This window comes from Marmota flaviventris, chromosome 7, assembly GCF_047511675.1.
Source record: "Marmota flaviventris isolate mMarFla1 chromosome 7, mMarFla1.hap1, whole genome shotgun sequence".
NCBI lineage: Eukaryota > Metazoa > Chordata > Mammalia > Rodentia > Sciuridae > Marmota > Marmota flaviventris.
In genome coordinates, this window is record NC_092504.1 from 110439870 (window position 1) to 110454752 (window position 14883).

The window sequence follows — 14883 nt, forward strand, 5'->3', positions numbered from 1 at the left end:
GGGAAGAAAGAAGGCGGTACAAAGGGAGAAAGGGGAAATAAAGAGGAATGAAAAATGTTTTGAGATGGGATGATATAAAGAGGCAACAAGTGGTTAAAATCTCAGTCTGTAATATTCTAAGTCTGACAGATCAAGCCCCAGTTGACAAATTTCAATGCACTTGGCTAATTGCATTGGAAGGCACAGTGTTCTGAGACTGTATCTATAGATCAAGCAATCTCAGTCAAGTTACAAAGTCTTCAGTGCAAGTGAAAGATCCTTGTTCCAAGAATGCAGAATCATGGAGAAAACCAAACTGTGAGACCATGAGAGATAGGAACCACAGAGTGGTGAGACAAGTTTCAGGCACTGTAGGAATTTTGGTAATAATAGAGTATAATACATTAGAGTTTAAGGACTGTTAACTTTCCACCCAATTATATTTTTGGAACATGTGGAAAGCATAGTAATAACTACATCCTAATCACATACCTCATAAAAGGATGATCACAAACCATCAAAGTCTTGTAGCTCCCATGCCATCATATAAGGTAAAGAACATTCTGACTGGCATTCTGCATTGTTACAGAAACACAAGTTTCAAACTACCTGGTTTATGGAGCCTTCTGGAGACAAGTTAACTAGATGATCCAACAAAAGTTATATGTTTTGCTCCAATGACAAATATTTCCCAGTGTAGTTTTTTCTTTCTGTGCTAAAGACACTTAACACACTTCTCTGGTCCTTCTTGTGGACAGATGAGGGGAGTAGAGATGATAAAACATTTGACTAAAGAAAGATATGCCGTGAAACTGCTCCATGAACGGCCAGGTATAGAGAGCTAATGTGTTTACAGGTTGTGCTCACACAATGGGACACCTCTTCAATTAATGATGTAGGACAGCAGGACAGCTAATAGGTGGACAGATAGGTGAAAAAACACCTTAGAAAAACATTGACTATGTTGCTTTAAGGCTCAAGAAAGTATCGGGTGCTTGTTAAAGACAGTGGAATGGAAAGGGTCACATATAGAGAATGCACAGAGTATGAACAGAAAGGGCTTAAGACAAACCCTTAGAAACAGACACATCCAAAGTAATGTAGAGGCCCATAGAACTCCATCCCATGGGCCATCACAAAAAAACAAGCTGAGGGTTAAAGCATAGCTAGGAAGAAATGGTCTCTCAAAGATTTTAGAAGAAGAAATTATGTTCCACAATGACAACCAGTGAATCTTTGTGAGAGAGAAAACTAAAAAATTTGTATTAAGCAACCTGCGAGGTGTTAAGCAACCTGTGAGGGAGTGAGAGGAGAAAAAAATTTGTAGCATTTGCTGATCTCCTTATTGTAAATATTATCAATTCAATTGATTTCTGTCTACCAAGCTGATGTCAAGAGGCTCTTAAAACTCTTGAAATTTGAACACTCAGGTCTTTGGAATGGACAAAAGCCAGGTCAGCCATACCACTATATCAAATTTTTAAAATGAGGCTGAGAAGAATTCATTAGGTTACAAGCTTGGCTCATTAGGTTTCTGTGTGTGTGTGTGTGAAGAGGGGATGTTTACAGAAGCAGTTGGGGAGACAGAGGAATGATGGAGGGAGCTAAGTACAGTGTCCTTTTTCACCACACAAAAGTCTGATTTTATCTTGTGTTCCCAGCCATGTCCAAAACTTACTCTGATACAAAATATGTTGATGGCCTGTCATACTAAACAAGTCTTTGATATTCCAGACACCTGTAGTTATATAGATTTCATAAGTATATAAAAATATTTAAAAATGACAATTATGATAGAACCAAGAAAAATGTGTATATCATTTTCAAGTTTAGTGCCAGCACACCATTCACCATGGGTAGTTGATACCTAAAATAATAAAATGAAGACCTGGTGTTGAGGTAGTTTTTTTATATCTCAATCTTTTTCAGAATTGGACTAAGTTATTCACATATTAGAGAAAAGTAGAATCTAAAAAGTATATATATTTGGATGACTCCTCACTAAAATATTTTAGTTGCTTTTGTGTGTGTGTGTGTATGTGTCTGTGTGTGTGTGTGTTTGTGTGTGTGGTGAGTGCTATTCAGCCTGTTTTTGTGTTGTTGTTGTTCTTTTTAGGTAAACATGACAATAGAGTATATTTTGACACATTGTACGTACACAGAGTATAACTTATTTTAATTAGAAACCCCTCCTGGTAATTGAACATGATATGGAGCTATGCTGGTCATATGTTCATATATGAACATAGGAAAGTTATGTTCAATTCATTCTACTGTCTTTTCTCTTCTCATCCCTCGTCCCTTGCCTTCATTCCCCTTTGTCTTATCCAAAGTACACTATTTTCCCTTCCATTGTGTGTTAGAATTTTCATATCGGAATAGTCAGCCTTTGGTTTTGTGGGATTGGTTAATTTTACTTAGCATGACACTCTCCAGTTCCATCCATTTACTGGCAAATGCCCTAATTTCATTCCTATTTATGGCTGAGTGATATTCCATTGTGTATTTATGGCACATTTTCTTTATCCATTCATGTGTTGAAGAGCACCTATGTTGGTTCCATAGCTTATCTATTGTGAATTGAGCTGCTATAAACAATAATGTGGCTATGTCACTCCAGCATACTGATTTTAAGTGCTTTGGGTATATATCCAAGAGTGGGATAACTGGATCAAATGGTTGTTCCATTCCAAATTTTCTGAGGAATCTCCATACTGCTTTCCAGAGTGGTTGTACAAATTGAAGTCCCACCAGCAATGTATAAGTGACTTTTCCCCACATCTTCACCAACATTTTATTTATATTCTTGATAATTGCCATTCTGAGTGGAGTGAGATGGAAATCTCTGTGTAGTTATAATTTGCATTTATTGTTTTAAGGACAGAATCCATTTCTTAGTATCTGAACACCACTAACCAATAATATTAAATATAGAAATTTCACTTTTGGAGAGTTTTACTTATGAAGATTTTTACTTTTCAATTAAATATCCACCCCCATTTAATTCTATTTCATAACTAATAAAAAATTTAAGAGAATTTTATACTAAAGGCATTCATTAAATTTGTTAACTAAAACAACTGTTCAAAGGAAGAGGAAGGAAACAATTATCTAAAAGTACAAAAAGTTTGTCCATAAAAATAAACATTTCAATACAGGTTGGCATCACTTTTTAGGATGTAGTATGCACTATGCACACAAGATTATTTTTATGAAAGATAAAACAAGTAAACAAACTAAAACAACTTCCTCTTTTCAGATATTTTCATTCCATCAACTGAATACATTCAAACAAAACCAAGCACTGAGTTTCTGTTGCAGTCAGTGAGCCCCTCAATGTTATGAGTATTTATCATTTAGAAGAGTGACTGGTTTGATGCTATGACTTAATATACGCAATCACCTGCTTGGCTCATTTACCTGGCACTAGCTCACAAGGTCACTTGTCACCTAGTTCATCATCATATGCTTCCAGTTTTGCCAAACAACATTTTTTTTTTCTGCTTAGAAATAGGAGTGAAATACAATTCACATAGAATAGGTTTTTGTGCATTTTGTTTTCCTTTTTCAAAGTGTTAAAATCACACTCTGATAATTGTACTGTTTCTATGTTTGAATAGTTTTGTTAGGGGCCCAAAAGGAAGTGGAAAGTCAGTTATCACTCGAGATATCAAATACTGTCCTGTAATACTCCAAAAAAATCTTTGCTATTATTATTAATAAAATTTCTTAGGATTTCTCATCTTTTGAAGGCCTACTAAGATTCCAAACACTTAAGTTATTCTCTTGATTCTCAATAACAAGTCTTGTTTGGACTATATTAATTGGCCCATTGAAAATTTCTCCTTCTTAATATATGATTTTTTTTAATATTGGATATTGAATCCAGAGTTGCCCTACCACTGAAGTACACATCTAGCTGTTTTTAACTTTTATTTTGAGACAGCTGCCCAGGATGTCCTTGAATTATGATTCTCCTGCCTCAACCTTGTGAGTAGCTGGCACTACATGCCCATGACATTGCACTTTGCTATTTTTACCTTAATTTAATGTTAATTATTTGCTGTCTGGTTTTGCCTTTGTTGATATAGAGATTTATTAATCTGTGTTAAATAATTTCTTGTGTGTTGCTCCTCACTCTGAAGCATCCTCTGTAGAGTCACTCATGGGGCTGCAATTGGATCAAGTAAAAATATCTGAGATTCAGAATATTTATTCTTGTGAGTTTTTACTTTATGAGTTTGAAACAATTGTTTATTTTCCTCATCATGAACTCTTATTAATAAAAAATTTGTCTCATGAATGAAAATCAAATGAGTGATTATTTTTGCTTATTAGAAGCCTTGGAGAATCACTCTTTTATGTTTCCCCAAATGAATTTCATATGCTTCTCTTATGCTCTAAAATTAGTTGAAAATGCATTTGTAAATTTGTTGAAAATTTGTTTTCTTATGATCTAATGATAGACAAATAGTCCTAAACATATTTTTATTATATTAATAAGTCTTACTAATATGTACCTTGTAATTATTAATTTCATCTAGCACAAGTCATTTTCATGGGACTAAAACAAATAACCTTTAAATATCAAGTTAATGTCTTGTTGAAATGTTTTAACCATGATTCTAATCATGAGATCATTTTTGTGATTTCCTTCTATAAATAATTTGCATAGTCAATAAACTCTCTCTGACGTCTCTCTTAGTAATATTTTCATTTGATAACAGGTGAATGCACAAAATTTTTTAGTTTATTCTCTCACAATGTGTGTACAATTATAGAAATCTTTGTGCAATTGAAAAACAAATATACCATGATCACAGAAAAAAAAAAAGTAATCTTAGACCTTGCTGGATTGCATGCAACTAAAACACTCAGGGGTCACTCCAGGGGAACTTGGCTAATTGGGCTGCGTGAAATAACCACACAAGAGACAGAAATACCTTTTTCTTTGAGGGTGCTATGAGGGCTCCTCTGACCTTAAGGGTCGGGGGGTGGGGGGAGAGAGAGAGAGAGCGCTCACCCATGCTGACCCCTTTTATTGAGGAGAAGCTATTCAAATGAGGCAAGGGGTCAGGTTTCAAGGGGCTGAATCTAGCTTCATAATGTCTGCTGTCAGCAGGTTGACTGACATCTAGGTAGGCCACACCCAAGGGCAGAGTAAGAGAAGGGGACAGACAAAAAGCACTTCATGGAACATATTATTCCAAACAGGGTAAGGGGTAATAAGGAACAGGTGAGCATAGCTCCACCTATGGGGCTGTAGAAAGGCACGTCCATGCAGGAGACACAGTCACTCAAACCCTAGAAGTCCTGGCTATCCAGCAGCATGACCACCTGATGCCACATAGCTCAGAAGGAGAGACAGACCCAGACACATGGTAGTTCAGCCTCCCACAGACCTAAACAGCTATGTATATCTAAAGTGTCTGAGAGTCAATAGGAAAATGACTCTATTAACAATACACCTACAAGTGGACATTAATATTCTAATTTGAGGAACTTTCTTAAAAATTTTAAAATGTCAAGGCTGCAAAAATTCTTACTAATATCATCTAGAATATCTTTAGCTCTAAATCAAAATCTTTACATGTAAAATTCATCTTCTTTACATTGACAACAATCATTATTTAGTCTTCCATGCTACTTGATGTTGCTACACTTCAAATTAATACATCACTTTTATCAATCTATAGCCTGGAAATACAAAACTTGTACCACACTGATAAGCAGACATTATCAGCTGACTTATTCACAGATTCCCATACTAACTAACAGAAATTTTGAAAAAAATAAAAGTCTTATTGCCTATAATCATTATTTATTATTTTAGTGTATGGACATTCTGTACTATGGGTGTGGAATATCTTTTGCAGTATTGACCTCCTTTATTATCTAATATCATAAGCAAACTTAATGGGTAGAATAATGCTCATAAACTATAATTGTTCCAGTTTATATTGTAATTTTTCAATACTCTATAGCCCTATATTTAATGTGTGCAATGTAAAAGGTCACCCTAAAATATCCTTTTATCAAATATAACTTCCTTCAGAAACAGAGGCACTCATGAATTTCAACAATAGTGAATGTGTGTGTGTGTGTGTGTATGTGCACATGTGTTTATAATTAAGCTCATCACTGACACACTAGTAGTGGAATTGATTTAAACATAAACCAAATATGCAAAGTTTTATACACACTTATTTTGTTGCTAAACATTTGCATAATCAACATAAAGTGAGTAGTGCTATAGGTACTTAGAACTGTTTGTTCAACTGATTCATCATCAGTGCAACATAGTATTAGATAACATATATTTTTTTTCAAAAGATATTAGCATATTCCAACCTTGTGTTGTTGTGGATGGCAAGCACCAAAATGTTAGATTGCAGATGTAGATTTGTAACAGAAATCAGTACTCATTATACAACACAGCACAAATGGTTTGCCTGGATTGTATGTAGAATTTTATGTAACAGTCCAAAGATTTCTTAAAGGAAATAATTTCATTCTAAAGCATATGTAATATTTGGCATCTTATGAAGAAATCACCAGTTTAGGAAAATTAACCTGAAAACAGTGGGCCTGCTAACAAGAATAGGATAAGGATTTCAACAGGGTCATGATAAGATCACTGGAAAGGAAATAATCAATAACACAGAAACAATGAAAGAAATACTGATAAGAGACTAGAAGCAAAAGAGAGGGAGTAGTCAAAAACTGAGCACAACAGTTCTCAACAACAGGGATGTGAAAGATATTTATTCTTCCTAACACAAGAAATTATCTGGTAAACTGAATGAACTATCATACTGATTTAAGGACATCTAAAATCGTGGATAAGGAACTTTGAAAAATAAAACTCTTGATGAAAGTACTCTTCTAGGATGAGCAGGCTTTCATACTGGAAGATTGTAATTGAAGTTGGGGGAAGGAGATGCAAAAGAACATGAATGTTTTTCAAACATGGTAAAATCAGGCAGGCCTGTGATGAACAAATAGGTTGGGGTATCAAATTTAAGTCTGAAGGAGATCCAGATGCACAGAGAGTTGTTCCAAACAATCCTGTAGGCATTTAGTCTAGCAATCTCTCAGGTTTGATATTCTGCGATTTTCAACCATCTTGGTCATGAGGGACCCAGGGCCTGCAGTCCCAAAGTCTCAAAGTCTTGAAAGATGAAGGCTTCATGGTTTTACATTCTCTTAATGTCCCAGACTCCCACATTTAAAGAACAAATCTCTTGAGGTTCCAATGTTTTAACTAATTACAATTGTGAGATTTAATCATATAAGGTATTCTTTCTTTCAGATAGAAGCCTGAGTTTATAGCTAAAGCATTTTAAAATGGAAATGAGCAGAATTTAACTACAGCTGCAAATAAATTACTTTCCACTTAAACTTCTAATATAAATGAGACTATAAGCTGTTTGGCAGTGAAAGAAGTTGAGCCAAGTTGGAAAGCAAGGACAGATCTTAGACATTTTGTGCCTAAACACATAGAAGAACTAAAACCATATATCCACTCCAAAACAGCTCAACATCTAATTTCCTGATTGGACCAGTTGGCCATTTATCATGGCTCTCAAATTGTCACAAAGCAAAGAAAATCAAACAATGTGATCTCACTGTAAAATAAGTTGAGATGAATTTTAGAAGAGATTTGGAAACTGTATGAAAAGAACCCAATTGAAACCTTGGAATTGAAAAAAAAATTATAGCTAAATATAAAACTGCAAGCAAGCAAATAATAGCAGAGAAAATATAAGATCAATGTATAAGGAGGTAGAGTCTGAAGAACAGAGGGGGAAAAACTCAAAGAGAATAGAGACTATGACTTGTTTAACAGAATCCAACAGTCAAGTGTGTAGATGGTAAATAGTTAAGAGATAATGGGACAAAATATATTTGATGGAATATTTACTATTTTTTAAAATATGATGAAATGATAACAACCAGTTAACCCTAGAAGCTAAACAAACTTGAGCAGAATAAATATAATGCCTTAGGGAATCATAGTCAAACTGCTGAAACCAAAGATAAGGAAAAAAATCTTAAATAACAAAGGAAAAAAAAAACATACAAAATAGCCCCCCCCCAAAAAAAGCTAATGATCTAATTAATAAATGTGTAAATGAAAATGAACTAAAAAGGCACTTCTCAAAAGAAGACTGCAAGTGGCCAACAAACATGAAAAAATGTTCAAAATTGTTAGCAATTAGGGAAGTGCAAAATAAAACTATATTGCCCTCAGGACAGTATTACATGTTTGTAATCCCAATGACTTGGAAGGCTAACACAGGAGGACTGAATTCAAAGTCAGCCTCAGCAACTTAGCGGGGCCCTAAGCAACAAGAAAGAAAGAAAGGAAGGAAGGAAGAAAGAAAGGAGGGAGGGAGGGAGGGAAAGAGGGAGAAAAGGGTTGGGGCTGGTAAAGTATCAGTGGTAAAATATCCCTGGGTTCAGTCCCCTGTACCACAATCAATAAATAAATAAATAAATAAATAAGTAAATGAACAAACAAAACAAAATTACTATGAGATTTTATTTCACTTAGTCAAAAAGGCAGGTTTCAAGAATACAATAATAAGAAAAACTGGAGAGCATATAGAGAAAAAGGAACACTTTTACACTATTAGTAGGATTGTAAATTATTACAACCTCTATGGAAATCAATATGGAGGTTCCTCAAAAGACTAGGAACGGAACCACCACATGATCCAGCTAGACCATTCCTAGTGTATATCCTAAAGAATTAAAGTCAGCATACTATAGTTATACATGCATACCCACATTTACACAGCACAATTCACAATAGCCAAACTATGGAACCATCCCATGTGCCCGTCAATAGAATGGATTTAAAAAAAAAAAAATGTGGTATATATAGACAATGGAGTTTCATTCAATCATAAAGAATAATGAAATTATGTCATTTTCAGGAAAAGGAACAGAACTTGAGAAAATTATGGTAAGTGAAATAAGCCACTCAGGAAAAAGGGAAACAAAGTTGGTGGGGGAATCACATGAAAATCAAAAGGAGCTCAGTAGAGGGAAGGAGGAAAGGGAGGGAAAAGAGAAACACTGGGGAATGTTATTGGTCAAATTATATTGTTGTATTTTGTGCATGTATGAATATGTAACAAAATATCTCTCCATTATGTAGAACTATAAAGCACTAATAAAAAGTTTGGATAAAATAGTGAGCAAGATTTCTTATGGTTGTCATGATGGTGAAGTTGTGGGATCTATATTTAAATATTTAACAATGAAAAAAAAAAGAAAAGAAAAGAAATTTCAAATTTAACTCAAACTGTCCCAGAAGAAAATGGAATATTTTAAAGTGCTAAAAAGAAAAATACAATAAAGCAAAAACCTATGAGCCTGGAATTTTAGATTCAGTAAAAATATGTCAAGAAAAAAAGAGGGAGGGTAGTTTTGTATCTGACCAAGAAGAAATTTCAAGAATTAGATTTCTCCACCTACCTAAAATATGTAAAACACTGAATGAAATTAATGTTTCTCCTTTAAGATATATGAGGTAATGGGGTTGTGGCTCCACGGTAGAGCGCTCACCTAGAGCATGCAAGTCCCTGGGTTTGATCCTCAGCACCACATAAAAATAAATAAACAAAAACAAAGGTATTGTGTCCAACTATATCTAAAAAATGTATATATTTTAAAAAGATATATGACACAATAGAGGGACTGTGACCACCAAGATATAGGAAATGAAATGAGCTTTATGCCTTCCCCAACTCAGGGACCCAAAGATCTCCAGGACATGGCACAAGGAAGGGGATCCTAGGCAGAGCTCAACCTGAGTTGAGAATATGGCATCCACTTGCTATATGAGGCCAAAATAGTAACAACATGTTACTTATAACATTATATAAATACAATATATTATTAATACCACAAAATAAGGAAGGAAAACTGAATGGAAGTATACTGCTCTAATGAAACAAAATAAGTGAAACTAGACTTTTACCCAGCATATAAATCATTACATTATGTGCAAATAGTCTAACCACTCAAATTCACATGGAAAATAAATCAGCAGACTACATAGCCTTAAGTCTATGCTCTGTATGAAAGTCATATGTTAAATATTTCTCAAAGAGGTTGAAAACAAGAAGATTGAAAAAGACAACATTGAGTATGGAATGATGGGGAAGCACTGTTCACATCTTAAAAAATAGATTTCAAGACAAAGAGTCTCTGTGGAAAAATAAAGTTTGGTTTTTGTTGTAAGGATAATGATTAATTCATCAGAAAGACTTAAGTATCCTAATTGTGTAATAAGTAATGACAGGGCCTAAATATGCATGAAGCAAATACTGGCAGAAATAAAAGGGAAATATGAATCTATAATCTTAGTCAGAAACTTTTAATATCTTCATCTTTCTAAGAATAAAAAGACAAAAAATATTAAAGATACAGATGACTTATAATATCCACTGACTGGTGTAATTGACAGAGAATGCTACACATGATTCCTATCACTGCAAAAAAAAAAAAAAAACAATTAAAAAAGAACACTGCATAAAGTGAATACAGAATATTCTTTCATCTCAAAAGCATTTGAAGTGCTTGTCACATTTTGAAAAATAATCAATTAAAAAACAATAACAATAAAATATTCTAGTAATTGGAAATTAAGCAACAGTTCTAAATCACTGTGGATTGAAGAAGAAAGAAATTACAATGGAGGTTTTTAAATTGCATGCTAAATATGAAAATACAAAATAGAAAGTTACGTGAGATTCAGCTAAATTAGTGATTGAAGGAAATTTCCAACTTGAAATCCATCTATGATAAAAAAAAAAAAATTAAAATAATGATCTACATGTCAACGTAGAAAAAGCCATAAAGACAAGAGCAAGTAAAAAATGAAGAAATTTCAAAAGATAAATAAATGTATTCATAAAATAATAAACAAGAAAAAATACTTGCATGAAAATAAATTGTTTGGTCTGGAGTTTTGGCTCAGTGGTAGAGCGCTGGCCTAGTATGAGCAAGGCACTGGGTTCGATCCTCAGCACCACATAAAAATAAATAAATAAAATAAAACTTGCTATTTAAAAAAAAGGAAGAAAACAAATTGTTTTTTAATGAAACTTGACTATATGATTTATCATTTTTACTCCTGTTATTTGCTTTAAAGAAGTGAAAATATATGTACCCAGAAGGAAAAGAAAAGGAGTAACAAAAAAGTAAAAGGAGGAGGAGGACAAGAAAGAAACAAAAAGTAAAGAAAGAATAATACGTGCATAAGATCACACAAAGCAAATTCATCCATAATAACCAATAAGTGCATAAGACACAAATATCCATCCAAGGGAAAGGAGAAGAAATCAGTCATGATTGTAGAAGAAAGTACTCAGAAATAAAATGTGCAGTTTACTTATATATGCAACCATCCAGATGGATCTAGAAATCACACAGAATGAAAAAGGATGGAAAACAAGTGGACATTCTATAATATTCCACTTATATAAAGTCTTGGATCAAAGTTAGATTGATAGAAATTACATTATTGGTTCTCTCCTGAGACAACAGGAATTTTAACTTGGAACTTGGAATAAGTCATTCCTTCATTTCCATGGCAGGTTGGTTCTAGTGTTGTGGTGTGAACTGATAAATACAATCAATAAATACAATCAATACGTGTAAGTTATATGTTCTAGATTAGTAAAAAATATAGATTATAGATATAAGATTTTGACAAATGAAGTAAGACAATTATAAAGCAAGAACTGTCATAGACGACCTAAGACTCCACTTTGCAGCCTCCTATATTAAAAAAAAAAAAAATGTTAGAAGAGCTGTTTCTGAGAAACTAAAATGAAAGCTGTTTTCTTATAATATATTGTTTTCTGTACTTGTACCCCACAAAATGTATTCAACTCAGGATATGGTTGTCTTGGTGATCCAAGACTTTGAAGTAGATCTTTGCCCCTGCTAACCACCTGCTCCAACTCAGGATATGGTTGTCTAACACCTCCTTGGACCCAAGATGTGGTTATAACTGAATTGCAAAGCTGATTGCTTTTTTCTAGCTTCTGTACTTGCTTGCTTGCATGCTAACTGGAAAATTCCAGTCCTGCTTAGGGCTCGCAGGTCCTGCTTACTATTGCTTTAATTTCTATGATTGGCGTGCTTGCATGATGCTAAGGAAAGCCCCTGGGTTGTGGTTTTTGTCTTTAAGTTCCCAGGATATAGGCCAGGAAACTGCTGTTCTCCCACAGGGTTTCAGTCTCTATGGATGGGTGACAGTCCCTGACCAGGTAAACAAAGCTCTCTTTGATGTGAATCCAGACTTAGAGTGTTTTCTGAAGTGGCTCTCCATAACACTAGAACCTCATGTGAATACCAAAATCTGAATGCTCAAGTCCCTTATATAAAATGGTATTGCATTTACATCTAAGCTATGCAAATCCCCTATATACATCAAATATTCTCCAGATTTCTTACTTGCAATGCCTAATATGATATAAAATTCACATAATAGTTGCTATATTGTATTGTTTAAGGAAAATAAAAAGAAAGACTAAAAAATATTTCAATACAAATGCAGTATGTTCTCAAATATTTTCAATACATAATTGGTTAAATCCCTTGTTGTGGAACCCATAAGTACAGAGGGCTGACCTTAAATCTTGTTTTCAGCTGTGGTTGCATTTGAATATGCATTTAGACAAAATTCATTGACCTGTACACTTAAAATCTGTGTATCTTCTTCTATGTAACTTATGTTATGGGCTGATTTGAAAGTTAAGTCATGCTGAATCCATCCTGCTCAGACATCTTACCCTGTGCAAGGAGTTGGCTTTCCCTTCCTGTTAGAGCCCACTCTCATTGAAGCTGACACCCCCACCAACTTGCACCCTGACCACAATGTCTTTAAACTCTGGAGTTGTTCTGAGTAGAAACAAGAAGTGTAAATTCTAAGAATATTCTGCTAATTGATACTTTCCACTTTTATGACTTATGATTGTACTTGTCTCACCCTCTCCCTTCTTTGTGGCTTTTCTGCGTAAATGGTCCCTCCACCTGTATTCATTGTCCTGGGATGCAGAACTGTCTGCTTTCTGTTCTCTTGGCCCTGGCCAGAATAAATCCTTTGTCTTTTTGTTTAAAAAGACCCAGTGTTTTATTTGGAATTTTAGAATTGCGCCTTAACACTTATACTTAACTAAGGTTGGCAATAGTTAAACCACAATATCAAGATCAGAGAAGAGCACAAGTGTCTTCTAAAATAGGGAAGCTGCAAATGGAATTGTTTTTGGAGAGGTCCCTCGTAACTTCATGATCCAAGGAAATAGTAAGTAAAAATACAGGCAAAAAAAATATAGTCTCCATATCTTTCCTAAAAAAAATCAGTCTATAATTCTGTTATTTATATTACTATTCACATGATAAATGCCAGCTTTAAATTAGTTATAAGTAAATAAATGCTTAAATTTTGTGTCCCCTCTTCAAATAATAAAATACTTAGTTTTTCATTCTCCCTAAAATCTTGTACAAATGAATAGACCACATATTTTAAAGTACATTATTTAGGTGATTTAAACCCTTTCCACTTAACTTTTATCAGCATATTGGCACTTTCATGCAATATGTGCTTTAATTTATTTTAGAAAAAAAATTTTACTCTTATTACTAGTAATAACATCAAAATAATTCTCTTTTCAACACATTGTTCAGTTTTAGAGAAAAGAGCATACTTAAATGATACATTTAAAAAAAAAAATGCCTAAACTGTGCTTCTAGGTTATATTCAAGTACTAAGATTGTAAATAAGGAGTCAAAAGCATCTTTTAAAACAGTACAAACTTCCACTTAGTGATAGCTCTCTTGCAATTAATTTTACTGGTCACACTAACTTTATATAAATAATCCAGGAGAGGTAAAGCTGGTTGATTTTTTTTCTTCACTCCAATTTCAGACAGAACACAAACATAAAATGCTACATCTGAAGACACCTCAGGTACTGCTCACAGCAGCTGCAATGATACATCAATGATACATCAAAGGCCAGTATTTCTATGCAGGAAATGTGCAAAAGAGCTACTGGTTATCAATTAGAGTCTCAGTACACATGCAGATATATAATGAACATGTTGAATACACACCACTTTAGGGAACAAAAATGATATAAACAGAACATGTCATTTGGAATCCTTTTTTATTCTCTTTATTCAGACACCTAGATTAAAAACACCTTGAAAAAGAAAAATTTGTTGTTGGTGCTTGGAATGTGAGCTAATGTGAAGGTTAAAAAATTTAAATGTGCTCTCTTTATATGTATGTGCGAATATATATAAGATATTAACATTAGTATGTTATTGGTTTTACTTTAAGTATGGAAAAGGGAATAAAGAACTTCATTCTGCTCATTTTTGCATTTTATATGCCACAATGGACATATAAGGGTCTCTGACAAGGGCTATGTCTATAAATGTTGTCAAATCATCTTCATGTGTATGAAAACAAGAGTTATAATGCTAAAATAGCTTTGTACTCCTTCTGACTCCTGGTGAATAATTTACCAACAGAATATCATTTTTGTGGGTAGTTGCTGTGATTTAAATGTTCCCATCAAAAATAATGTTGAAATTTGATTGACATTATTAAGAGGTAGGACCTTTAAGAGGTCCTTATCTACAATCTTGTACTTGAATATACACCAGAAGAACAACTTAGGCATTTTTCACTATCTCATATAAGTATACTCTTTGTCCTTGAAGTTGAACCATATGTTAAAATAAGTATTCTTGATGATATTACTAGTATTGTGTATTTTGGGTTTTGTTTCCCAAAAACAAAGGTCATGAGGACTATGCACTCAGTAGTGTGTTTGTGACATTTTTTACAGGATAAAGTTAATTATTAAGAGAG